The sequence below is a fragment of the Filicampus tigris genome, chromosome 2, assembly GCF_054856515.1.
Source record: "Filicampus tigris isolate MCC_2025a chromosome 2, RoL_Ftig_1.0, whole genome shotgun sequence".
Taxonomy (NCBI): domain Eukaryota; kingdom Metazoa; phylum Chordata; class Actinopteri; order Syngnathiformes; family Syngnathidae; genus Filicampus; species Filicampus tigris.
In genome coordinates, this window is record NC_141218.1 from 36,257,650 (window position 1) to 36,281,054 (window position 23,405).

The following is a 23,405-nucleotide window of genomic DNA, read 5'->3' on the forward strand; positions in this document are numbered from 1 at the left end:
TGTCCGTTAAGTGAGGTTTTTAGTCAGGATGGTGGTCTCCAACCACCAGGCCACTTGGTAGAATCCAGTTTTTCCTTCTCTAACTTTTGTTAGCACATTTAAGATAAACACAAAATAAAACAAACAAGAAGTAAACAATGACCCAACGTGCAATTAAACGTGCAGCTGATGAGCAGCCATGACTTGGCGTGATCTTTCCAAGAAGAAAGCTATTTCTATAAAATCACTCCTCACCCATGCTTGTGTGGGGGTATCTCCAAAGTGACAGAGTAAATGAAGCCGTTGTGCAAGGTCAGTCCTCAAAAAGCGGCAACACAACAATCCTGTTGAATCATTTGAACAATGAAAATTAGGAAAAGCATGATAATGTGAGAGGAGTTTGCACAAGCTGCCGACTATCATTCGCAGTTTAGCCGCCACTAGGTGCAGTAGCCGTGCAGCCACCGGACCAAAGCAGCAATCAATTGAGTCATCTGTTGATCATGCACTCAACCGCTCCAAACCAACATTTGTAAAAAAATATTTATTGGTATAACCAATCTGTACAATTTACATACATTATTCATGCATTCATTTTTTTGAAAAGTTTATTTCTGTTCAGCGTCGTGGGTGAACTGGAGCCAATCTCTGATGATTCTGGGCAAGAGGTGGGTTTGGAGAGGGAATGAGCAGACTGCATTTTCTGAGAAAGCTCAGATCCTTCAATGTGTCCAGCAAGATGTTGGTAGCAAGTGCCATCTATTTTGCTGTTTTCTGCTGGGGGAGCAGCATCAGTGCCAGAGATGGAAGAAAAAGAAAAGAGATCAGTAAACTCATCAAGAAAATCTGTAACACTACGGGACTGAAATGGAGACGTTTGAGTCAGTGAGGGACCAGAGGTCACTGAGCAAACTTCTCTCCGTCTTGGACAAATATTTACATCTCTTCAAGACACTCTGCAGCAACAAAAGGGCTCTTTCTCATACTGCTTACTCAGCTTCGCTGCTGGAAGAAACAAGTTCAGATCATCTTTTATGCCGTTTGGCATTCACTTATATAACATTTCCCCACAAGGTGTGAGGAAGATACTGTTGGACACTGTGCAATAAAATACACGCAATCAATTATATTCAATGTGCAATATATTGCGCATACTGTACATACATTGCAGGTAGGGTTGGACATCATTTGAATTTGGACGATTGCAGTTCAGATTACGGTTCTTTGATTCGATTTCGGTTCCTAACGATTCTCGATACCGATTAAGACAAAAAAAAGGGGTTATTTTTGGACGAATCACATGCATTTCTCTGTCCTTTAATTTCATGAATTGTGTACTGTTTGAGATTTTTACTATGAATTACTCAAAGGGCTGTTTTTAACCCGTATATTTACTTTTATATTTTTTCTATTATTGTTTAATATTATTTTTCTCAAGAGCTTTATGACTGAAAGCATACTGAACACCATTTGACGGGCTAATCTAATGTCTTTCTTTAGAAATAAATTATATATGACAAACACAACGCTGGCGGCACGGTGATTGACTGGTTAGCACGTCCGCCTCACAGTTCAGAGGTCGCGGGTTCGATCCCGGCTCCGGCCTCCCTGTGTGGAGTTTGCATGTTCTCCCCGTGCCTGCGTGGGTTTTCTCCGGGCACTCCGGTTTCCTCCCACATTCCAAAAACATGCATGGTAAGTTGATTGGATACTCTAAATTGGCCCTAGGTGTGATTGTGAGTGCGGATGTTTGTCTCTGTGTGCCCTGCGATTGGCTGGCAACCAGTTCAGGGTGTCCCCCGCCTACTGCCCAAAGACAGCTGGGATAGGCTCCAGCACGCCCCGCGACCCTTGTGAGGAGAAGCGGTACAGATAATGGATGGATGGATGTTTAATATTATTTTTCTCAAGAGCTTTATGACTGAAAGCATACTGAACACCATTTGACGGGCTAATCTAATGTCTTTCTTTAGAAATAAATTATATATGACAAACACAACGCTGGCGGCACGGTGATTGACTGGTTAGCACGTCCGCCTCACAGTTCAGAGGTCGTGGGTTCGATCCCGGCCTCCCTGTGTGGAGTTTGCATGTTCTCCCCGTGCCTGCGTGGGTTTTCTCCGGGTACTCCGGTTTCCTCCCACATTCCAAAAACATGCATGGTAAATTGATTGGACACTCTAAATTGCCCCTAGGTGTGATTGTGAGTGCAGATGTTTGTTTGTCTCTGTGTGCCCTGCAACCAATTCAGGGTGTCCCCCGCCTACTGCCCGAAGACTGCTCCAGGCTCCAGCACGCTCCGCGACCCTTGTGAGGAAAAGCGGTGTAGATAATGGATGGATGGAAACACAACGCTCCATTTTAATGGCAAGCAAGGAAAGTCCATCCAACCTAAGAAGTCTACAGTATGTAACCATATGCTGTATGTACAGTAATGCATATGCTGCAGCTGTGTATGCCATAAGCTAAATATTAGCTGGATATGTTCATTTGTGTGTTGAACTTGTTGGCTCAATGTTGGCATTAGATGTACTTGGCCAGTTCTGTCTTTGGTCTAGAGCCGGATCACGTCGGTTCTCTGGCTAGGTGTTGGTCGAATCACCGACCGCACGCAGTCAGACTGCTGCCACTGCGGTGTCCCAGCGGCCACCGCCGCTGTGGAGATCCATGGGATGGGCACAGCGCACGGTCATACCGTAGCTGGAAGTTCTTAAATGATTTATCTTAATCCTTAATTTTTTTTCATTAGAAATTTGGCATTTGAAAAAGGAGAGTGTTGACTTCATGTACGCAGCATACAGTCAAGAAAACCATGCACTATCAATAATGCGTGAATTCATGAAGGCAAGTAATTGATAAAAATAAAGACCTCTCTGTCAAAGTGTGCTTCAGGAATGTGTAAATGCAGAATGCCTGTGGTTTGAGCACATAAGAGATTGTATTGTAATGGTCATTTGTCTAATTGGGATTTAAAAGGGAAGTCAACCCAAACTTTTTCCTTCACTTCTGTCGACTGAAGATGACAACGAAGTTGCTCAGGGCTCAGATAACAAACCAATCTTGACTCACCTGTTTTCTGAAGCTGAGCCATGATTGGTCGTTATCTGAGTCTTGAGCAACTGAGCAACAAAATGGCTGCCTCCTGAGATGGCTAAAAGTGGATGGATTAACTCTTATTCCACAAACGCAACATTAGTCAGAATGCCGTAATTCCACTAGTGGGCCTACACGGAACATAAAGGAAGTCCTCGAATTATGACGTAGGTGACTTACAACATTTCGACTTTACGACACCCGTGCCTCTTCTGCCATTTTGTCCCCAGCACCTGAGTGACTACGTTTACATGCAGTCAATGTTTGGTATAAGGTCAAAATTCTAATTTCCGAAATATTCTGATGAATCCATTTACATGAATGAGTGGACAGTGTTGCTCTGGCATTTTAATAGACAACTGTGAACCCTGACACACGGCGTCATGAACTCAAAGATTTCATTTCTGCTTGTTACTTTCAACTGTCAATAAAACACTTGATATTCATGTCACTCAACACAGGAATGAAGCAGCCAGTTTCCTCCTCTCTTTAAAAGTGTGCTTTTGTGCTGTGTCTCTCAGCTTGTTTATTCTCTGCTTGTGTATTTGTGGTGGGGTGCGCATCAAACAACGCACTTTCGCATACAAGCACTTCCTGTACTACAAAGACCAGCATTCCATGTCGTTCCATTCGCAGTGTGTCTGAATCGTGTCTGTGCGTGCCGAGTAGCTTTGACTTTTTTTACCCTTCTCTCATTTCGCTCTATCCACCTCTCAGCAGGAATGGTAATTAAAGCATATTATGTTTTTATTTTAATGTATTTTCGTTTTTTTATCCTATGTCGTTTGACGTAAATTTCGACTTGAAATCCGGCATACATTGAAATTCGGGTTACACCGCCAGTTTAGGAAGGGAACTCGTTTGTAAAGTGAGGACTTCCTGTATTCTGGAAAATAATATGTTTGGGTTGAGTTCCCTTTAAATAAAGCTATCATTTTCCCATAATAAAAACTGTAGGCCTCTTTTGGAAATCCTCTGTATATACTGTATATCCATTACTGCTGTTTTTCATTGTATTGTTTGATATTCAAGTGTTTTTAATACAAATATTTACAACTTACACTTACAAACGCACAAATTCAGTTACACCTTGTTATGAACCAAAGACCACCTATGCACAGAGAAAAAGATTTTTCTGCAAAAATGTTTGTAATTTTCTGATGAAGCAGCTCTGCAGTCACAAAGCTTTGTGAGTTGCTTCAGTGCAGACATCTATAGAAACATATTCATTTGTTCTATGTTTGGGGTTGATTTCAAGTGCTGCAAGAAAATCAGTTTGACAGTTGGATGGTAACTTAGCTCCGGGCAAAGACAACTGAGGAGAAAGAATGCTGGAGTAAAATGAGAAAATTTGATGACATGAGTGATTTCAGGGAGCAAGAAATATAGGGAAGATTTTGAGAAACAGTGAGGATCAGAAAGGGGAAGGAAAGAAGGTGAGATGTCAGACGGATGGACAGCAAAGAAGTAGAGAAATTGGAAAGAAAAAACAAGTTCAACAGATGTGTTGCTGTGTGGAAAAACAGTGCATAATAACGCAGAAGTGTTATCCCTCCCTTAGAATGCTAATAAGGCCTCTGTTAAGAGACACGCCACTCTGTGAAGAGATGGCAGCATTAGGATGACTGAGACTAGACTGGCGCACTGAATAATACAAGAGTAACAGCATAGGGTCTCTTCTTGCTAGGATACAAAGATATAGAGGAAATGCTTCAGAGTGTAATCACTTGCTCATTTGGTTTTAATGACATGATGTCCCTGTGGTTGGAAGAGTACAAGAAAGTCTGAAAGTAAGGAGTAAAACAGTTTGGGCTTTTTTTGTACGCCAACAGCAATATTAATAACCCCGCAAAGCTCTGGAGATGAAAGTATTTGTTCCCATAAGCAACAATGAAGACTAACATGACCCAGACCTGGGGTCCGTTTCACAAAGGAGGCTAATCAAACTCTAAACCTGTCCAAACCTGAAGTCTGAGTTACAATAATGTAACAGAGTAAAAAAAAAAAATGTTTGCTTCCGCCTATTAATTTATTTCATTTAGGTGCAATTTTGCAGGGGAGAAGCACACTTAACAGCTGATGAAATATAAAAACATTGTTCCAACAGTTAAGACCTCAGCATAATCTCATAGGGGTACACTGAAAAAAATAATGGTTTATTTTACTCAATTATGTTTCGTCAGGTGGTTACACAAAATAAAATAATCTGGAGCCAGATACAGATGCTATTGTAGATGTATAGTCTACTTAAAAATGTATCTGGATTTAGAGGATTAGATTATTATATTTCGTGAACTGAAGGAATGAGGAAATGAAAAGGAGTGTGTGGCTCTGAAAGAGGGCGGAGACAGAGAGAAACTTGCGGTTCATTGAGATAAACCTGGTCCCGACCAGGTTAGGTTCAGAGAGTCTGTTACTGCGGTAACCGACCGAGAGCTTAAGTTACCTCTCTCTCTAAAACTGGCTAGAGTTACCCTCTTTCTCTGGTGTGAGTTACTCCCCTTTTTGAAACGGAAAAGCCAGACTTTCCCTCATGTCAGGGTTAGCAGATTCTGACTTTTGACTAAACCTGCTTTGTATTTCACAAAGCTCCCAGGACCCCAGCTCTCATGTGACACAAGCTGAGAAAAACAAGAGGAATGTTTCAAGTCGGAAAATGTTTTAAATATATTTTAAGGTAAAAAAAAAAATACAAATAAAATTTACATATGCCAACATGTGTGGCACTAGGGCTGGCAGAAAAATTCAACCTACTCGGTTGTGTTGACCACAATAATTGGTCGAAACAAAAATGCATGCCTCAAAACTGTTTTTAATTTGCAATCAAGTGGCCACCTACTTGTTGTTCTCACAGCAGGGGCCAGGATTCACATAATTATTTCCTTTTTGTGGGGGTGCTCAAGTGTCCTTCCCTAAATGTAATCTCAGCATGCCTAAAAATATCACTGGTGATCATAGATCATTATCATACATTTTATTATTTTCAAACATGATCTCCTTTTCATTTTTAGAACACAAAGTGTGACAAATCTTTCTTTTGTAACACAATTTATCTGATCTAGCCTGTTAGTATATTATGCTTTCAAAGCTTGTATTACAAGACCCACAATGCATGCAAAAGATGATGCTTTCTCACATACTAGAGCTGTTGCTCACCTTTGTTTTGGGAGCTGCGATTAACTTCCAACAATACTGGGTGTAGGTATAGGTAATTTTACAGTATGAGACAAATTAATTCCAGCAAAATTCGTATTAATTATTGCGCTACCAGACTAATGTTGTTTAAGTTTGAGCTGACAATTATCTACATCAATCTCTTCAATAATAACTAATAAATGTGTAAAAATGAGTAGGTTCATAGTCACAAATAGCCTCTGATTCAGCCTTCACGGCCAACTATCATGGCTATTGATTAAGGGAGGCTAGGATGTGTTAAAGCATTCATTTATTAAAACTAGAGCCACAATTTTTGAAGTGTTACTGCAAAGAGCCACATTATACATATGGGCACACATAAACGGCGCAATTCTGTCCCCTCACTCCATAGCTCTCTTGTATATTCTACAAACTCCCTTTTGTATGGCTTTTTCCAGCATTTTTCCAGTCCAGCACATGAGCTCACAAGATATGCTAGTTTTGCTGTGTATTTGTGCTGGTGTTGCTGTTTTTTTTGTTTTTTGTTTTGTTTTTTGTCTTTACATTCAACGAAAACTGTGTTTAAAAAGTCCTGTGTTGAACTTCTTATTTTTGTTATGTTATGTGTTTTTTTTTTTTTTTTGGGATGATTGAACATTAGAGCCCATGAACATTGTTTATAAAAGACCATAACAGGAAAAAGTCCCAAACACCTGTTAGATAAATAAAAATGTAAACATATTCATACAAATAATGATGACACATTTGAACTAACAAAATTTATTTTAATGAACAACATGAGGTCGGAAACATAAGAAATTGTCAATAGTGACTCGCGTGTATCTGAATGACCACAACAGGATGTTAAAGTCCCAAACATTTATTTAATGAATAAAAATGTAAATATTTTCATACAAATAATGATGACAAACATTTGACTGAACTAATTTTATTCAAATGAACAACATTTGAGGTCAGAAACATAAGAAATGATCAATTGTGACTTGCCTCTGACACTTCCTCTGACTGTCCCAACGCTACTCCGCTGTAGTGTTTTTTTCTACTCTTCTTTCTCTTATAGCCGGTAGTTTTATTGCCTTTTTTCTCTCTTGGGAAAGAAGATGAGAACAAACTGACTAACATGCCACCTTCGATTAGAGTTCAACATGGGTTGGCGTTGGGGTGGATTAGGGGTTGACTGCTGTAAAAAAAAAAACGCATGCTGACTTGCATTGTAAAAAAATGGGTTAGGACAGTTAGGACATAATACATTTTGTCTGGCTGGAACAAATAGTAATTGGCTATAGGCTGGTCCGACTACCATTTTAAACGGGCTTCTGTTAGCGCTTCCGACTCGAAACTTAGACAAACTACTACTATGCGTCTCCTTTTAGCACCATTCAGAGATGACAAAGGTTTTTTAAATCACCGTAACTCATGAACCGTTTAAGCTAGCAGCATAATTCTAACGGATTCTCAAAGCAGAGAAGTGGTGCTTTCTTTCGATATCACATACATTACGGGGCGGGGAAAGCCGTGCGTCATAGTGGAACGTGACGAAGATTACATGTTTTTCATATCACCGTAACTCATGAACCGTTTGTGCTAACAATGTAATTCCCAGAGCTGGGCTAACTAATAACTAAATATTGAGCGTCCGTCAGCAGCGAGGGTACCTGTCCGTCATCCATCATTTTTCCCGGGGGGAAAATATAGTACCCGTCTATAGGCCGGTCCGCCTCTTTTTAACCCTAAACAGCCGTCCATCGGCTTTCACTCGCACCAAACCTGCCATCCAGTGTTGATTTATCATACTAAAATCATCCTCAAAGCCTGGAAACTTATTCTAAAGCTGCGCGACAAGGACGATAAAGACGTATTAATACGTTTTGGCATTGAATGATTAATATAAAATCTTGACATCATGTTTGTCAGAGTAAAAACTGCAGGCATGGATTCGAAGCCATCTCGTTTCCTTCTTTTTTTCGGAACTGTGTAACTTCTTCATGCATATATCACGAGCCCCTGACATTTCCTGTTTTACATTGCTCACAACAAAATAATAGCCTGGTTTTCACAATAAGAGAATGAACGAAATGAACCAAAACTCATCTGAAAGGCAGAACAGCCTTTTTAAAGGGGTCTTATTCAGAGGAGCTTAAGTTTTTGAGGTCAATGTTATGTATAGGGCACGATCGGAAATTCTCTGCTACTTTCGCGGCCTATATTCTAAACCAGAGCTGGGTAACGCTTAACCCATTAAAGCCTGAAGCCCCTCATGAGACATCTCTCTAAAACCTACGGTCGTCTTTGGAGTCACTCATGAAAACCTGACATTTTTGCCACCTAGTAAATAATTCATATCTCGGCCCCTGTAGCAGATATTATTTGTTTATTTGTTATATTTATTTATTTGTTTATTTAACATAAATCCCCCCCCCAAAATTGAGAGCTTAGACATGTGGCTTTCACGCAGGCACAGTTTATTAATCTTTACTGTTTCAATCGAAGATGCAAGTAAAACACTATTTTTAATTTAAAAATCAAGTGGTAATTACCATGCCGTATTCTCTTACAAAGACGTTGAAATAGTCATTGTCTACAAACATATATCTTAACCAAACATCACATTTGTCTGGCTTTACGGCTTTAAAGTCCACGAGCGTGTTGTCTATATCATTGCCGTGACTTATAGCAGAGCTACCGCGATCGACGGCGTCCGCCATTACTCCTCGGAAAAATTCCGGATATGCTCCATCATGTATATTCTGATGCATTTCATTGGCTAAGAGACCGAGACCAATTGGATTAAAAAAAGCAAATGACGTGTACGCTCCCCGGCTTGAATGGGAGAAACACGCAACAGCGCCCCCGGCTTTAGTGGTAGAAATGTGATTATGCGCTCCCATCCTTAATGGGTGAACCTTCTCCGAGTAAAAAGCGGAAAAAAATGCAAAACCCCAAGGGCATAGTGTCCTGCAGCTCTTCCCAAGACGGCCAACGCATTATAGGCTTTAATGCTAGAAATAAAATGTTCAGGGTCTCTATGTGTTGGACACTGTCAATTTAGACATACCAAATCTGTAGGCAAGATCTGTAATGGGCATATTAAGACGAAGTCTGAAGCCAATGTCATAATGAGCTTTTGAAATTTGCTCAGGGAAGAATTCTTCTCTGTCATCACCCCTTCCATCAGGTTAAACAAAGTCATTAAAGTGACGAAGCCAGGAAGTCTTGTGTAGTACTTCATTTTTTACTCATCCTCGAAATCTTCAGGATTGTTTGCCTTCATTTGCTGTACAGCTTTGTTTGCGGTGTCATTTTCTTTTTTAAACTTTTTATTTTCTTCTTTGAGCCTCCGCCAACTCAGTAGCAACTGCACCTGAACTGTCATGAGCAGAGCTGGACATCGCCTAACTGCCTCAAAGGTTCCCGATCTCGAAATATCAAAATAATATATATTATTTGAATAAAAAGGAGACAATGCCTAAGAATTAAATGTTAAAATTAAGGAATGATATTTCTTACAAAACATTCCGGGGATACGCTAGCCAAAAAAGGTTGGAACAACTTTTCCAGAGTGTTATATGCAACAAGTTCAGAAGCCCTTGGAACTTGCATACTGTACTGTAAATGTATGGAATATGCACCAGTCACTATCAATAAGGAGAGCACATCTTTCCATCATCTTGCTGCTGTATGTTCAGGCAATTTTTCCATACAGGTCAAATGTATGGCTGCCAAGTGAGTGTCCTGTGGAGGGCACAGTCATGCTCATCCTATATTTGTTGAAGAATGTGTTTGTTTGTGTCCTTCCTTATATGGTGAATGCCAGTAGTAGCCGATGGCCTGCTCACTGTTCACTGACATTTAACAAAATTGAAGCAGAGTAGTGATGACTGACAGGCAAAGGCAGAGGGCAGAAACATCTATCAATCCTTCTCTTCTTCCCAAAAAATAGCATACTACGTCAAAACCAAATGATAGAGTTGGACATTACTGGATGCGTCCTCACAGGACTATTTGTATATCAGCCACTTTTGGTAAGTCCATGCACTACCATTTTGTGACTGACTGTAACTATTACTTTTACTTACTACTTTTTTTTCAGAAGCAACAAAAATGTTTTCCCGTCATAAACCAGACGTTTGGCAAAGTACATATTTGGTCTCTGATGGATCCTTGCAAAGTCTCTATGAAGTCAAAATAAAATTCAAGTTATGCAGCGCTTTAGTTTAAAAGCTTTGCTTTTCGGCGACGTATGTGGGCAGTACAAGCGAGCAACAGCAGTACTATGGCTATGTAAAACATGGAACCCATCAGAAAAAAAATAGTCAGTTATACGTGGATTTTCACTATTTGCGAGCCGGCATGTAATTTTATCCATATTTAAACTTGAATTTTGATCATACATCTCAATAGGAATAGGAATGTTACGATATCCAAATGTCACGATACGATAATATTGCGATATGAACCTTGCGGTATGATAATTAGCACTATATTGTGGGGAGGTTGGCGATATATAAAAAGCTATTGTAAGATATTGTAAAAAAAACAAGAAAGCTCATGTTAAAAAAACACATCAATATTCTGTTTTGAGTAACACTAATGTGTGAATTTGCCCTTCATCTGGTGATTAACGTGGGTCTTAAACATAGGTGGCATCAAATTACACTGTACTTGAAAATTTCCCCACTGTGGGATCAATAAAGGCATTCTTATTCTTCTTAATAAACTAACCACCAGAGGGTGCTGGAACTATACAAATGTAAAACAACTTTTAAACAGATTTGCTACTATTAATATTGTGACATGACGACGACGATATATTGTGTCAATTTTAATATCGCAATATTACGATATTGTGACATGCTTGACTAGGAAGTGCCCCCCAGTAGTGCTGATGAAAATTGTGGGCCCCCCCATTCAGTCATTAAAGTTGCCCATCCCTGAAGTAGACTTCTCTATGGATGTCGACAGTACTGTATGTCTATGTCTCTGTGACTCTCAACGCACGCTGCACTTCCACATTCTGTGTTACTATGCCGGGACTGTTGTAATTGCTATTTGTTTATTTCAAATGTCACATCTCATCTTACCTCTGCAACTTTGAGGGTGTGTTTGCTAACACTGACTGCTAGCTAACTCTTGTGACTTGTGTGGTCGTGCTGACTCAATAATAGACTACAGAAATAGTATAGACTCAGTCATGGCACTTGTTTAAATATCAGTGTTGTTTTTAGCACCTAACCGCATTGCTAAGGCTAAAAACTCATTCAATATTGGTGAAATAAAAAAACCTGTGGATTCGTGTTTATTATTGTACACAGACACACACACACCACAACCATTTATCTACCGCGGACCGGTTGGTCCGCGGTAGATAAATGGTTGGTGACCACTGCCTTAATCTACTTTTAATATTTGACTTTACACAACAAGTGAAGGCGGCACGGTGGTCGACTGGTTAGCACGTCCGCCTCACAGTTCAGAGGTCGCGGGTTCGATCCCGGCTCCGGCCTCCCTGTGTGGAGTTTGCATGTTCTCCCCGTGCCTGCGTGGGTTTTCTCCGGGCACTCCGGTTTCCTCCCACATTCCAAAAACATGCATGGTAAGTTGATTGGACTCTCTAAATTGCCCCTAGGTGTGATTGTGAGTGCGGATGTTTGTCTCTGTGTGCCCTGCGATTGGCTGGCAACCAGTTCAGGGTGTCCCCCGCCTACTGCCCAAAGACAGCTGGGATAGGCTCCAGCACGCCCCGCGACCCTTGTGAGGAGAAGCGGTACAGATAATGGATGGATGGATGGACAACAAGTGAATGGATTGACATTAGCCTTGACGTTAGCTCAACCAAAATAACTTACGCCTTAATTCCGCCCATTTGCGCCATGAGTTACGTGGAAAACTTTAAGCACAATGAAATTGATCTCAAGCCGATTGTTGAATAACAAAGTGCAAGTAAATGTATACAATATATGTTAACAGGACGAGTTGGAACAAAATATCAGCGTGGTGAGCCCTCAGATGTCGCTTGAGATTTGTCATTCTTTCCACTTAGTTTGTGGCCACATTCACCGTTACCGCTGTCTACAATGCATTGTGTTGCTCTTTCTGCTGAGTGAAATTTGAAACAAAAGACTTACCCTGGCATGGAAGTCTCACCGTGACAGGGCCTCTTTTATGACCCAGAAGCTGTCAAAAACCCTCACTGCGGCCAACGGGAAACGGAAGCCTCGCCGCGGCCATGGAACCCTCAATGTGAAAATACTGTAGACGCTAGAGGATTACATCATGAAAAAATAGGCTTCCGCTTATGCTTAATCCGTTAATTTTTTTAAGGCAAAGGTTTAAGGTTACCGTCTTTCATTTATCGCCTACAAAATGGGTGTCCGTCATTGGTGGATAGACGGCCCGGTTGTCACATAGGCAGAGTGCCCAGCCCTGGTATAAGTATTGGAACATGCAAACGTTGTTACATTCATACTGTAAACATCACTCAATTATCTTTTTAGCTGAACTATTAGATCACATTTGAATAATGAAAAGTATTTGTGTACCTTTTTTGTTTAACCCTTGCTGACATCTTTCCAAGGTTTTTACAATGTTTAAAATAAGCACACAAACCTGACAGCTATAAATTATGGTTACAACAGTAACACTGATTGAAAAAATGCCATAAAAAACAAAACAGTGTTTCCAAGACCATCCCTCCTCTCTTGCAGCGTAATAACACTGCAGCCTACTCCAGCCAATAGGGATGTAACGATTTATTGAAAAAAAATCAATCAATATAAATGTTTAAAATATGCATTGATGTAAAAATATAAAAGAATCGAGTCGCAACGCCATGTTAACTAGCCACTCTCTCGTCTTTGCCGTCTGCAAAGCACATGCGCAGTAGTGGTGATCCGGGTCATCCGTGATGTAAACAGAAGCATTGTGGCTGATGGTGTCATGACGTTAGCAAAAGTCCGAAGTGCGGGCACATTCACAAAATCCTTAAAACGATGTAAATCTCCCTCTCATAGCAGTACGGCGGTGATAAACGAGCATCTAGAAAGGAAGCACGTAGCTGGAGTTAGCACACAAACTCCCGTGTGCCGGTTTCTGATGGAACGCGGCATGCATGTCTGTTGTGGTACGCTAACATATTGTAGTGTCTACTAGCGATTATGGAGTAATTAGTCAGCAAACAGACGTTTATTAAAACCCAAAACGCAGTTGTTTACCTCTTGCTGATCGTGAGTGCCTCGCGGTTACTGAGAGCACAGACCGAGCGCTTAGGAACTCGGAAATTACACCACTCAAGTTAACCCTTTCATGCATTGTGGTCACTACAGTGGACAGCTATTTAAAAGTTGCTTTCGCCTATATTAATTAATCTAAATTTTTAAAAATACTTTTAACCCTTTCATGCATTAATTATGATTTAATGTTATATATATATATATAGAGAGAGAGAGAGAGAGAGATTTATTGATATAGGCTGTCCACTGTAGTGACCACTTTGCACAAAAGGGTTAACACAACATTACCTATTTTCCACAAACCCTGGCAACACCTAACAATTAAATAACATATAGCATAATACATAGGTCGTTATAATATACTAATTTGTGTGCTAAAATAATTGTGTTCCTCCTATTTCAAGTTTTTTTTTAATCCATTCCAGGTGCATACCACATTTTGAATGTGTAGATCAGTGTTTTTCAAACCGTGAGATATTGTCAGGTGTGTCGTGGGAAATTATCTAATTTGTGTGCCTGGCACCGTAATCATGTCTTTACTACATTGTAGTACTCTTTCATACCAGCAGGTAGCTAATTGTCTTTGTTTAGAGACAAGCGAATTTGTGACGCATGTTTATCCAAACAGGCTCATGTTTCACACTGAGTACCGTATTTTCCGGACTATACGTCACTCCGGAGTACAAGTCGCCCCAGCCATAAAATGCATAATACAGAAGAAAAAAACATATAGAAGTCGCACTGGAGTATATGTTAATATGTAACGTCTATGTCAATGTTAAAAGATGCTTATATAAACAATATAACACTTATATTGTTAAAATAAGCTTTTTTTTTTTTTTTTTTTCACAATTACAGATGGTGGTGTGCCGCAGGATTTTTTTCAATGAAATAAATGTGCCTTGACTCAAAAACGTTTGAAAAACACTGGTGTAGATCACGTTATGCATATTAAAGAAGCAAAATAAAACATTTTGGATTAAGGTTAGTTAAAAACTAAATTAAAAAGTGTGAAATGTTTTATTCAGTTTTATTTAGCACAGTACTTTTAGCACAGTGCTTTTCCCTAAGTTTACTCACGATTTCGCTCTCTTATACATAAAAAAAAAAAAAAGGCTTGGTGACCAAGAAAAGTGAAATGTGTTTTCAAGTATTTATTTTTTGCATTTAGAGGTAGTTTCATATTAGTGCAACTCAGCAAAGTGTAAAGTTTTTGGTTGCATTTTAAAATGCACTAAACATATACAGCCCCAAAAAAATTCAGGTCACAGTATTGCCTTCAATTTCAATAACACCATCATTTATAAACATGTCAGGAATGCTGGTACAAGCTGCAAAGTTTAATCCAAGTTAAATGTACTTGCATTTTAACTGTCTTTTGTATTCTTTTGTACATACCTTAAAGAATCCTCACTGTAAGCTACCGATGGTCATAGAAGAGCCTGGTGCAATTATGGCGCGATTTACTTATGATCCGATTAGTTGACTAATTGCGACTACTGTTGGTGATTAGTCGACTTGCAAAATAATAGTTTGTGGCAGCCCTACTTGACACACTTGCACCAAACATCATTGCGTGTGGCGTTTGTGGATGGCTGCAGCACCACACTAGCCCACAGAGGCAAGCATGGTAGAAATCGAAAAAAAATCGAATCAAATCAAAAATCGGGAACTGAAAATCAAATCGAATCGGGGCTTGAGTGAATCGTTACATCCCTACCAGCCAACTCATTCAGCTCTCATCATTATTGACATTTACAAATCTATATTTTACGTTGCCACCCCACCAGTCATACTGCCCTGTGTGACCGCACGTCAGTGACCACCACTGACCACATTACCTGCTCATAGGCAAATTGGCTAACCATCAAATCTATTAATTTACATTTTGTTGTGTTTTTTATTGACACATTAATATATTTTATTGAATATTAAGAATGGCATAATTGTGGTTGTCTCAGGGAGACAAGTCAGGGGGGCATCGCTACGGCTACTGTCAAAGACACCGCAGGGCGGAATTTCCTCTGTCTTTTATGGCCAATTCCGGTCGGCAACGATCACAAGGACAGCGACAACAATGGATCTTGTGCCTGCGATAACCATTAAGGGACCTAGATGACCAGACGATGCATTTAATTGTATTGTGAAAGCAATCTGAAAGGTGGCGTCAAAGGTGGTATGTGTGTGTGTAGCTTCTTTACACACACATACGTGACATAACACCCTCGCCGCTGCCAAACTAGTTTGCTTCGCAGCAGCAACGAACTGCGAGGTGGATCCTCTCCTCCGTGGCAACAAATAAATTGCCAGGGTAAACTGTACGTCATCGCAACATGTGACATAACGGATCGATCACGAGAGAGAATGCGTGCGGCGTCGTATACCGCGCAGCAATATTTAACGTGTGCAGGGCATGTGTTGCAGACCTGTCGCCAACATGTCTCACAGCACAATGCGTCGGTCACGTGATGCAGAGGTTGAGATTAATTTTCGCCGAGGAGGTTGAGATTAATGTTGGCAGCCTCGTGACCACGTCACGCGCATGAGGGCCGGACTAAAATCCACCTCCACCCTTGCTTAGTCCGGCCCTTTTTTCACACGTGTCATCCGCCGGTCCTCCGCCCCAAAAATGGCCGTCCGTCCCACCCTCAGGATGGACTGCCCAGCTCTGGCCATCAATGAGACATTATGCTTTTCTACAAATTTTTTAAGTGTAGATTTGAAAATGTAAACGCTGGCAGTTCTTTATAGAAATAAAATGTTGACATTTACCCTATTTCCTAATTAATGTGTGAAATAATTGACATGATCATTGTCTTCACATAAATGGATATTATAACATTATTAATAACATGATACTAACATTATTTAGATATATTATTTGAAGATTATTTGAGCTAATTTGTTATTTCAGAAGCGTTTATCAAACTGGTAGCCCTTCGCGTTAATCAGTATGTATGAAGTTGCTCTCATCTTCAAAAAGGTCGGTGGCACTGACCCCCACTGACGGGCCAACCTGCTGCTTTTTAGACTGACATAAGCAGAACAATTTGGTAACCCGGATCAGATTAGCAGCAGGTACAGTGTGTTTACAATGTGCCTGTTGCAGACACACACGCTTGCTTGATAGAGAAAATACTATACATGCGCTAATGTTAGCTGGTTATTTGCATTTGAGTGGACCCACTATGTAGTTGTTGTTAGATACGCCAGTGTTGGCAATAGACGCATTTTATTGTTTAATAACTCAAACAATTATGACACTGAAGTGAAGCGCGCTGTAGCGGGGGCGAGAGCCAAGGTCATCAGACACGGCACTCAGTTAACTTATACGCGTCATGCCACCTCATTTGCATAATATCATTTTATTGCAAGTGTTGCACTGAGGCGACTCTCATGTCAAACTTATTGAAGGCAAGCACCTGGTTTTTCTGACTGACACAATTTCCTCACGCATCACCGGCCAAACTGGCTGGTACGTTTTTATCAGCACCCGCCAAAATTAATATTAACCTGCATTTGGCAGGTTGGTGGCTGTTAATTTAGAACCCTGATTATAACGCTGTTTGCTATTCATTATTCAGTGCATCTAACAACACTCCATGCTTAGCTTTTGGTTTTGGCATGAGAGTTTGTTGGTGTACCTTTGCTTGAAAATGGGGGATCTTCACTTAGAAAAGCACTATACAAGTGACAGTCCGTTTACCATTTAGCCGAATTGCCAATAATGGGCAGGGGACCTCAGTGATGGAGCGGCATCGATTACTGTGAATTAGGAAATCTGAACTGAAACTGGAGACATTTCTGGAATGAGAAGCTCACCAAGAAATGTTTAGTTTTCAAAAATATGCTCACTTTAAGCATCTTTCAGTACATTTTTAAGAACCATTCAAGTGTAAGAATCATTTTCTGTAATTATGTGAAACCATTAAGACTCTTGAGACACTCTCCTAATGTAACTAACTCAAATGACATGGTCGTACTAAAAGCCGTGTGCAGATGCCTCCCCCACGTTTTTCTATTATTTACTGTAAGTGTCACACTAAAATTAAACACATTTTATAAGTGACCCTGCATATCGACACAGGCCTAACGTTTGAAGTCAACTCCACTAGCTGAACTTCACCATCTCCCCCAGTCTTTTCACTCACTCACTCACTCACTCACTCACTCACTAACTCACTCACTAATGGCGGTCCTGCACTGGCTTAATATTGCATCATCTCTGAGGCTGAAATACTCTTTAACGATGGACACTCCATTGGGACACATTGCTTTTAATGTCAGTCTGCTTATGTAACAGGGTTATTTTTGGTACTTGGATGATGGCTCAACGGCGCCCCCCTCTGAGGAGGTTGTTCGAAATAGGGGTGTTACAAATCAAGTAGTCATGGTGAGTTGGAAGCGTTGTTCTTGCCAGTTATCTAATTACTGATGGTATTGCAACTCACCAGCTGCATAGACGGGAAACAAGCTAAGGAATATAGAAATGACATTACTTCTTCGCAATGACATTCACCCTCACCTGAGAAAGAAACAACACATTAATGTACAGTAAGTACATTCAGGAATATAAAGCCACAGAACAGATCCTGCCTAATGAACTTCAGCTACTCTGCAACTCCCTTTGTCCCCTAAATATAAAGCCATAAAGAAAGCAAATCCCTGTCCAGAGATATGCACAATTTACTGCTTATTTTAGATGTAAAACTGTGTAATCTCCATTAACAGAGGCCATCTGTGTTATAAACATTCTAAACAGTTGGGTGGGCTGAAATGTAATTTGCCCTCCTCAGCACGATAGCCCATCAGCAGGGACAGAAATCAGACTCTTTTCTCTGCATGGTCTCCAAAACACTGCAGCAATAAACATTTATTTATGAAATCCCAGCATGAGCTCTGACTTACCAAACTATAAACTGTTTTATGTAATTGCATCAAGTGAAAGTTGGTCGTATATGCATTGTAACTGTTGCTTAAACCCTGCAACACACACTAAAATATCCATAAATTCACAGTATAACTGCACCAATGTGGAACAAAAGGCTCAAACTTTCCAATTTCCAGAAATTTCTGCATGACTGGAGTTTGATGTTTCGGTTTTAAACTGTAGGCTTACATGCAACTAGGAAAGTATATACAGTATTTACGACAGGTTAAACGAAGTTGACAAATATGAATAAAAAATAATGTACTCATAAATATGTACTGATGTCCCATGCAACAATAATGTTGCCGCATGTAATGTACATTACCATATCCCTGGCCCAAAGTATCACTCTTTAAATAATCTAGCGATTTATGATATAATAGAACATGTATTTATCCATAAATTGTTATATTATTGACCCCCCGGTGTTAGTCTATTTTTACTAGACTTACGGTATTTTGTACAAAAAAATGGACATGCATTAGACGCCTAACGCATAACTCTGTCATTTCGGAATATATTTTCACTTCCAACCACTCAAAATATTCAGTGGGACCTTAGCTATCCACACATATATAGTTTTTATTTCTTTTGATACCCTCTATGGACAATAACAGCAGTGTTATGCTAAACGCAAAACTAACTATGCTCTATATATATATATATATATATATATATATAAGTAAAAAAAAAAAAATTCTAATATTTCATATGACATAAATAGAACCTTGAATAAGTAAATAAAACATAAAAGATTTTTTTGCATGTCCGTTTTTTCCAAAATGGCAGTTTTTCTAAAAAACACTAGACTCGCGTTATTTGCTACAAAAAATGGCACTGCCTTTGAAGTGGGATAACTAAGTCATTTCTGAATATTTTTTTACTTTTAACCTCTCAAAATGTTTAGTGGCACCAGACCTATCCATACATATATAATGATAATAATAATAATTATTATTTAATCCCTCTATGGACGATAAAAGTAGTATTGCGTTATGACCATGACTAAATATGGTCTATATGTGGAAAATACTAAATGTAACATGATTAGAACCTTGAAAAGGTCAAAAAGTCACAACATTGATTTTGAACACAGAATTTATGAAGAGGAATTTTGAACAAATATAATTTATGAACAACAACCAACAATTACTGAAACAAACAACCACTACCAACACTACAAACAGAACAACCTTTCTATTCATTTAACAATTTGGGCAAGTGATCTTTGAGTGTTTTTTTACAGATTGCAATTCCACACTTTGCACAAGCATTTGAAGCTCTAAGTGGCTTTGCACAGAGTCCACATTGTTTGTGCTTTGGTGTGACAGAGGCTTCAGCTTGGTGTCCTTCTTGCTGCTCTTCTTCTACCCCCAAACCTCCGGCAGAAGCCAGTCTTTGCCTTCTATTCTGCATTTCTGGTCAAATTAAGCGATTGGCTACCTCGTCCAGGAAGAGCCGCCTCTTGTAGAATTTGTCCTGGTTCCATCCAGGGTTGACAGCGGTAAACAGAACATATCGTCGCTGTCATGTGAAAAACACTTCTCTCCATTTTTTTCCATTTTCTTATTTTTACACAAATCATGTTTCCACGTCACAAACATCGCATTGAAGTGAAAATTTAAAAAAAGTTTGCAAAATTGGAGATAAGTGTTTTTCACAGGACAGTGACGATATGCATTGTAGCAAGAAATGTCCAGCATGTGATAAAACAGGCACACGCAAGACACTTCACCTAAAAGTATTCAGAAAAGAAAAATGTGAATTTTATGTGTTGTCACATTTTGTTTTATTCATTATTGGAATCTGTTAAATAGTAATTGCAGTGCCTTACCTTCTGCGGTGAGATCTGCTCAAAGTGCTCCCAAACAGGGGAAAATTTCCTCTTTCTTGCTGGTTCCATTGCAAAAAAGAAGCTTGAATCGAAGGCCAAAAACAGTGCAATAAAGGGAGCCAAAAACACAAAAAGTGAAGAGGAATCCATAGCGTTTCACTGCTGCTTTTATTTCGAACTACACTCAAACCTAGCGAATCATTTCCTGAATCAGTCACGTAGTACACCCGCTTCGCGGGGCTTCAAACGTCACCACATAGGGCATCAACACGCGCAGCGACCCGCCGTTCAAGAACCACTCATCTATATTACTCGGCACGCGCTTCAGCGATTCGACTCGAAAAGCACATCACTAATTTGAGTTCACCAAAACAACTTACAAAAATCACCAGAGGCTGGACCTGAGGATAAACTGCTTCAGGCATCCAAAGACAAGAGTGAACATAACCAGAATTCAAAATGGCAGAAGAACTCTCGGGAAGATGGTCCAACAGCTCAAGAAAGCAAGTACCACAGCCAAAGGCCGCCTGACCAAGCAGGCCAACTTGATCACCAGAAGAGCAGCTGACCTGGCTAATGAAAGATCCATTGACGCCAGGACCCAAAGCAGTGAGGACTGCATCGAGTATGTCTGCCCTAATGCACTTGTGTTTGGAAGAGCAGGGCCAAAAGGAGACCCAGGCTGTTTTGAGTATGACTACCCTTACAAAAGGTTGATAAGTATCCAAGCATAAGTGGAAAAGTTCTGGAGGAAATGGAGTCAGTTGGCTGAGTCCAATCTGTTTGTGAGGAGTAAGTGGCACACAAAGGAGCGCAATGTGGCTGTAGATGATGTTGTCTGGCTGGCAGACCAAAACTCTCTCAGAGGTTAACACAAACTTGGCAGGGTGGTCTCCGTCAACACCGACAAAAAGAGCGAGCGTTGTAAGGGATGTTCAAGTCTGCACTTTCACAAGCTACCCAGTCCATTCCTCAAAGCCGCATGCTAAGCCCAAGGATGCCAACACAAGCAAACATCTCTCCACTAAGATTCCCTCAACAGTCCTTCATAGAGATGTCAGGTGCCTGGTTAATCCTGATTACTGTGGAAGAGCAAGAAAAAGGGCAGAGTCTGGTGTCAAAACCTTGCACTTTGAAGAACAAAAAAACAAGAAAGGAAAAAAAATGGCTTCCTCAACCAACAAGAAATGCTGTTGCCGTTGAAAAAAAAAAAATCTACATCATGAGAACCCAAAAGGAACCAAAATCGGATTGGGGACCTCCTTGGGTTAGAGCAGGAGTCACCAACCCTGGTCCTCGAGGGCACCTATCCTGCACGTTTTTCATCTCTCCCTGCTGGAACACACCTGATTCAAACTCTAAGGATGATTATCAGATTCTCAGACGACAGAAGCCCAGGGGGACTGGAGTTATGACCCCGAGGATAGAGGAACCAGGAGCTCAAGTGGGAGGAGTTAAGCCTAACCTGGAACAACCACCTTCAACTAGTCACAGCTCACCAATCACTTTCATTTAAAGCACCTGGTCGGAGTGAAATCTACCACACCCAAACAACAAACCACCATCAGCCAATCACAGCTCACCAATTACTTGCATTTAAGGCACCTGGGCACCAGTGCAGACACAGAACAAACACTCAACTCTGAAAGTCCACTGGAGAGACTGCTGGTAAAACCGTTCCTTTATATTTTATGTTTATCTTAAGTTTGGTTGTGGCTAATGATGATCATGATGTTTAGCATTTTATAATCCTAAATTTTGATTTTAATATTTGACTGACATTTACTCTAATTTGGAATGTTTCTAATTTCAACTGTTTGAAACTAGTGATGACTAGTTCAATACTGTACTACCTTTCTTTGTCTAGGTTTATAACCTAAAAGAAGTTCTCCTGAAAACAACCAAAAGAATCAATAAAAGGAGAATAATACTTTTTGAGTTGTCCACGTCCTTTCCAGTGTGCAGAGCCTTTTTTCAAGTTTGGGCTAGATTTGAGTTCACCAAAACAACTTACAAACTTGACAATGGGACAACCCACATTAATGAAAAGAGTGTAAATCCAGGTGCAAAAAAAAAACAAACAAAAAAAAACTCGCTAACAGGAGAATACACCCCTGAGTGAACACAGGTATTTTCACATACAGTACATTGTCAGTCATTAACACTTGATAAAACTTTGCTGTGTCTGTTGTCTGTGAAAATCAGCAAAATCCACTCATTTTTATCCATTTCATGGGATGGCCATTTTGCCACTTGCTGTCAACTGAAATTAACATCACAGTTGCTCAGGGCTCAGATAACAACCAATCATGGCTCAGCTTCAGAAAATAGGGGAGCCGTGGTTGTTACCTGAGCCCTGATCAACTGTGATGTCATTTTCAGTGAACAGAAGTGACAAAACGGCCCCTTGAGATGTATAAAAACAGGTGAATCAACTCTTATTCCACAAACGCAATATTAATCAGAATGCCAAGTTTAGACTAGTGAAGGCGTATAGAACATATTATAGCAAATAATTTTTCAGGGGAGACTTACCTTTTAATGAAACGGATCACATCGACTTGTTCTAGCAGTCTCAGAGACACTTCCTAATGCCGCCTGGAAAATCATACAATTTGTCTTTTCGCAACTAATTATGTATCCTTCGACCCACACCTAATTTCTTCAGTTTGATGAGCAACCCCTCTCATGTCATGTTTTTCCTTTATCAAAGACTGCCACCATCATTTCCCCATTAATTTGAGCTTTCCTGACAACTGACTCAAGACATAGGATTGAGTCCATAGTGTTCCTCCCTTTTTAGAACCATTCTCAAACTGTATACATTTTTATTTTCTAGAAAGAGTCACCATTCGTTCCATTGTTTTGCCAATTTGTGGCGTAAGAACGATTGGCCTACAATTTGAGGAGTCTGATGTATCCTTTCCAGGTTATGTTACAGGCACAATAACTGCATGCTTCAGGGGCTCTGGAATGTTCCCTGCTTCCCAAATTTGATTATACAGACTCAATATACTAAGAAGCACATTATCCTCTAAGTGACATACTGTAGCATATGCCATCTTTCTCTTGTGTCATTTGCCACACTTTTAAAAGCTCTCTTCAATTCAAACAAGCTAAAATGTTTGTCCAGAGATGGGCTCTTTAACCTGTTTTGCCGGTCCGCCCTGGGCACCCTTCCATC

The 23,405-nt window shown here is 40.1% G+C and overlaps 1 long non-coding RNA gene across 1 annotated transcript in view; it reads right to left on the reverse strand.

Moving 5' to 3' along the window:
- Nucleotides 1-508: 508 nt before the first annotated feature.
- The window catches only part of LOC147152230 (uncharacterized), a 35,448-nt gene continuing 12,551 nt past the window's right edge, over nt 509-23,405 (reverse strand). Inside the window, exon 2 of the long non-coding RNA XR_015089873.1 lies at nt 509-753. This is a non-coding gene — a long non-coding RNA (uncharacterized LOC147152230). The remainder of the gene's footprint in view (nt 754-23,405) is intronic.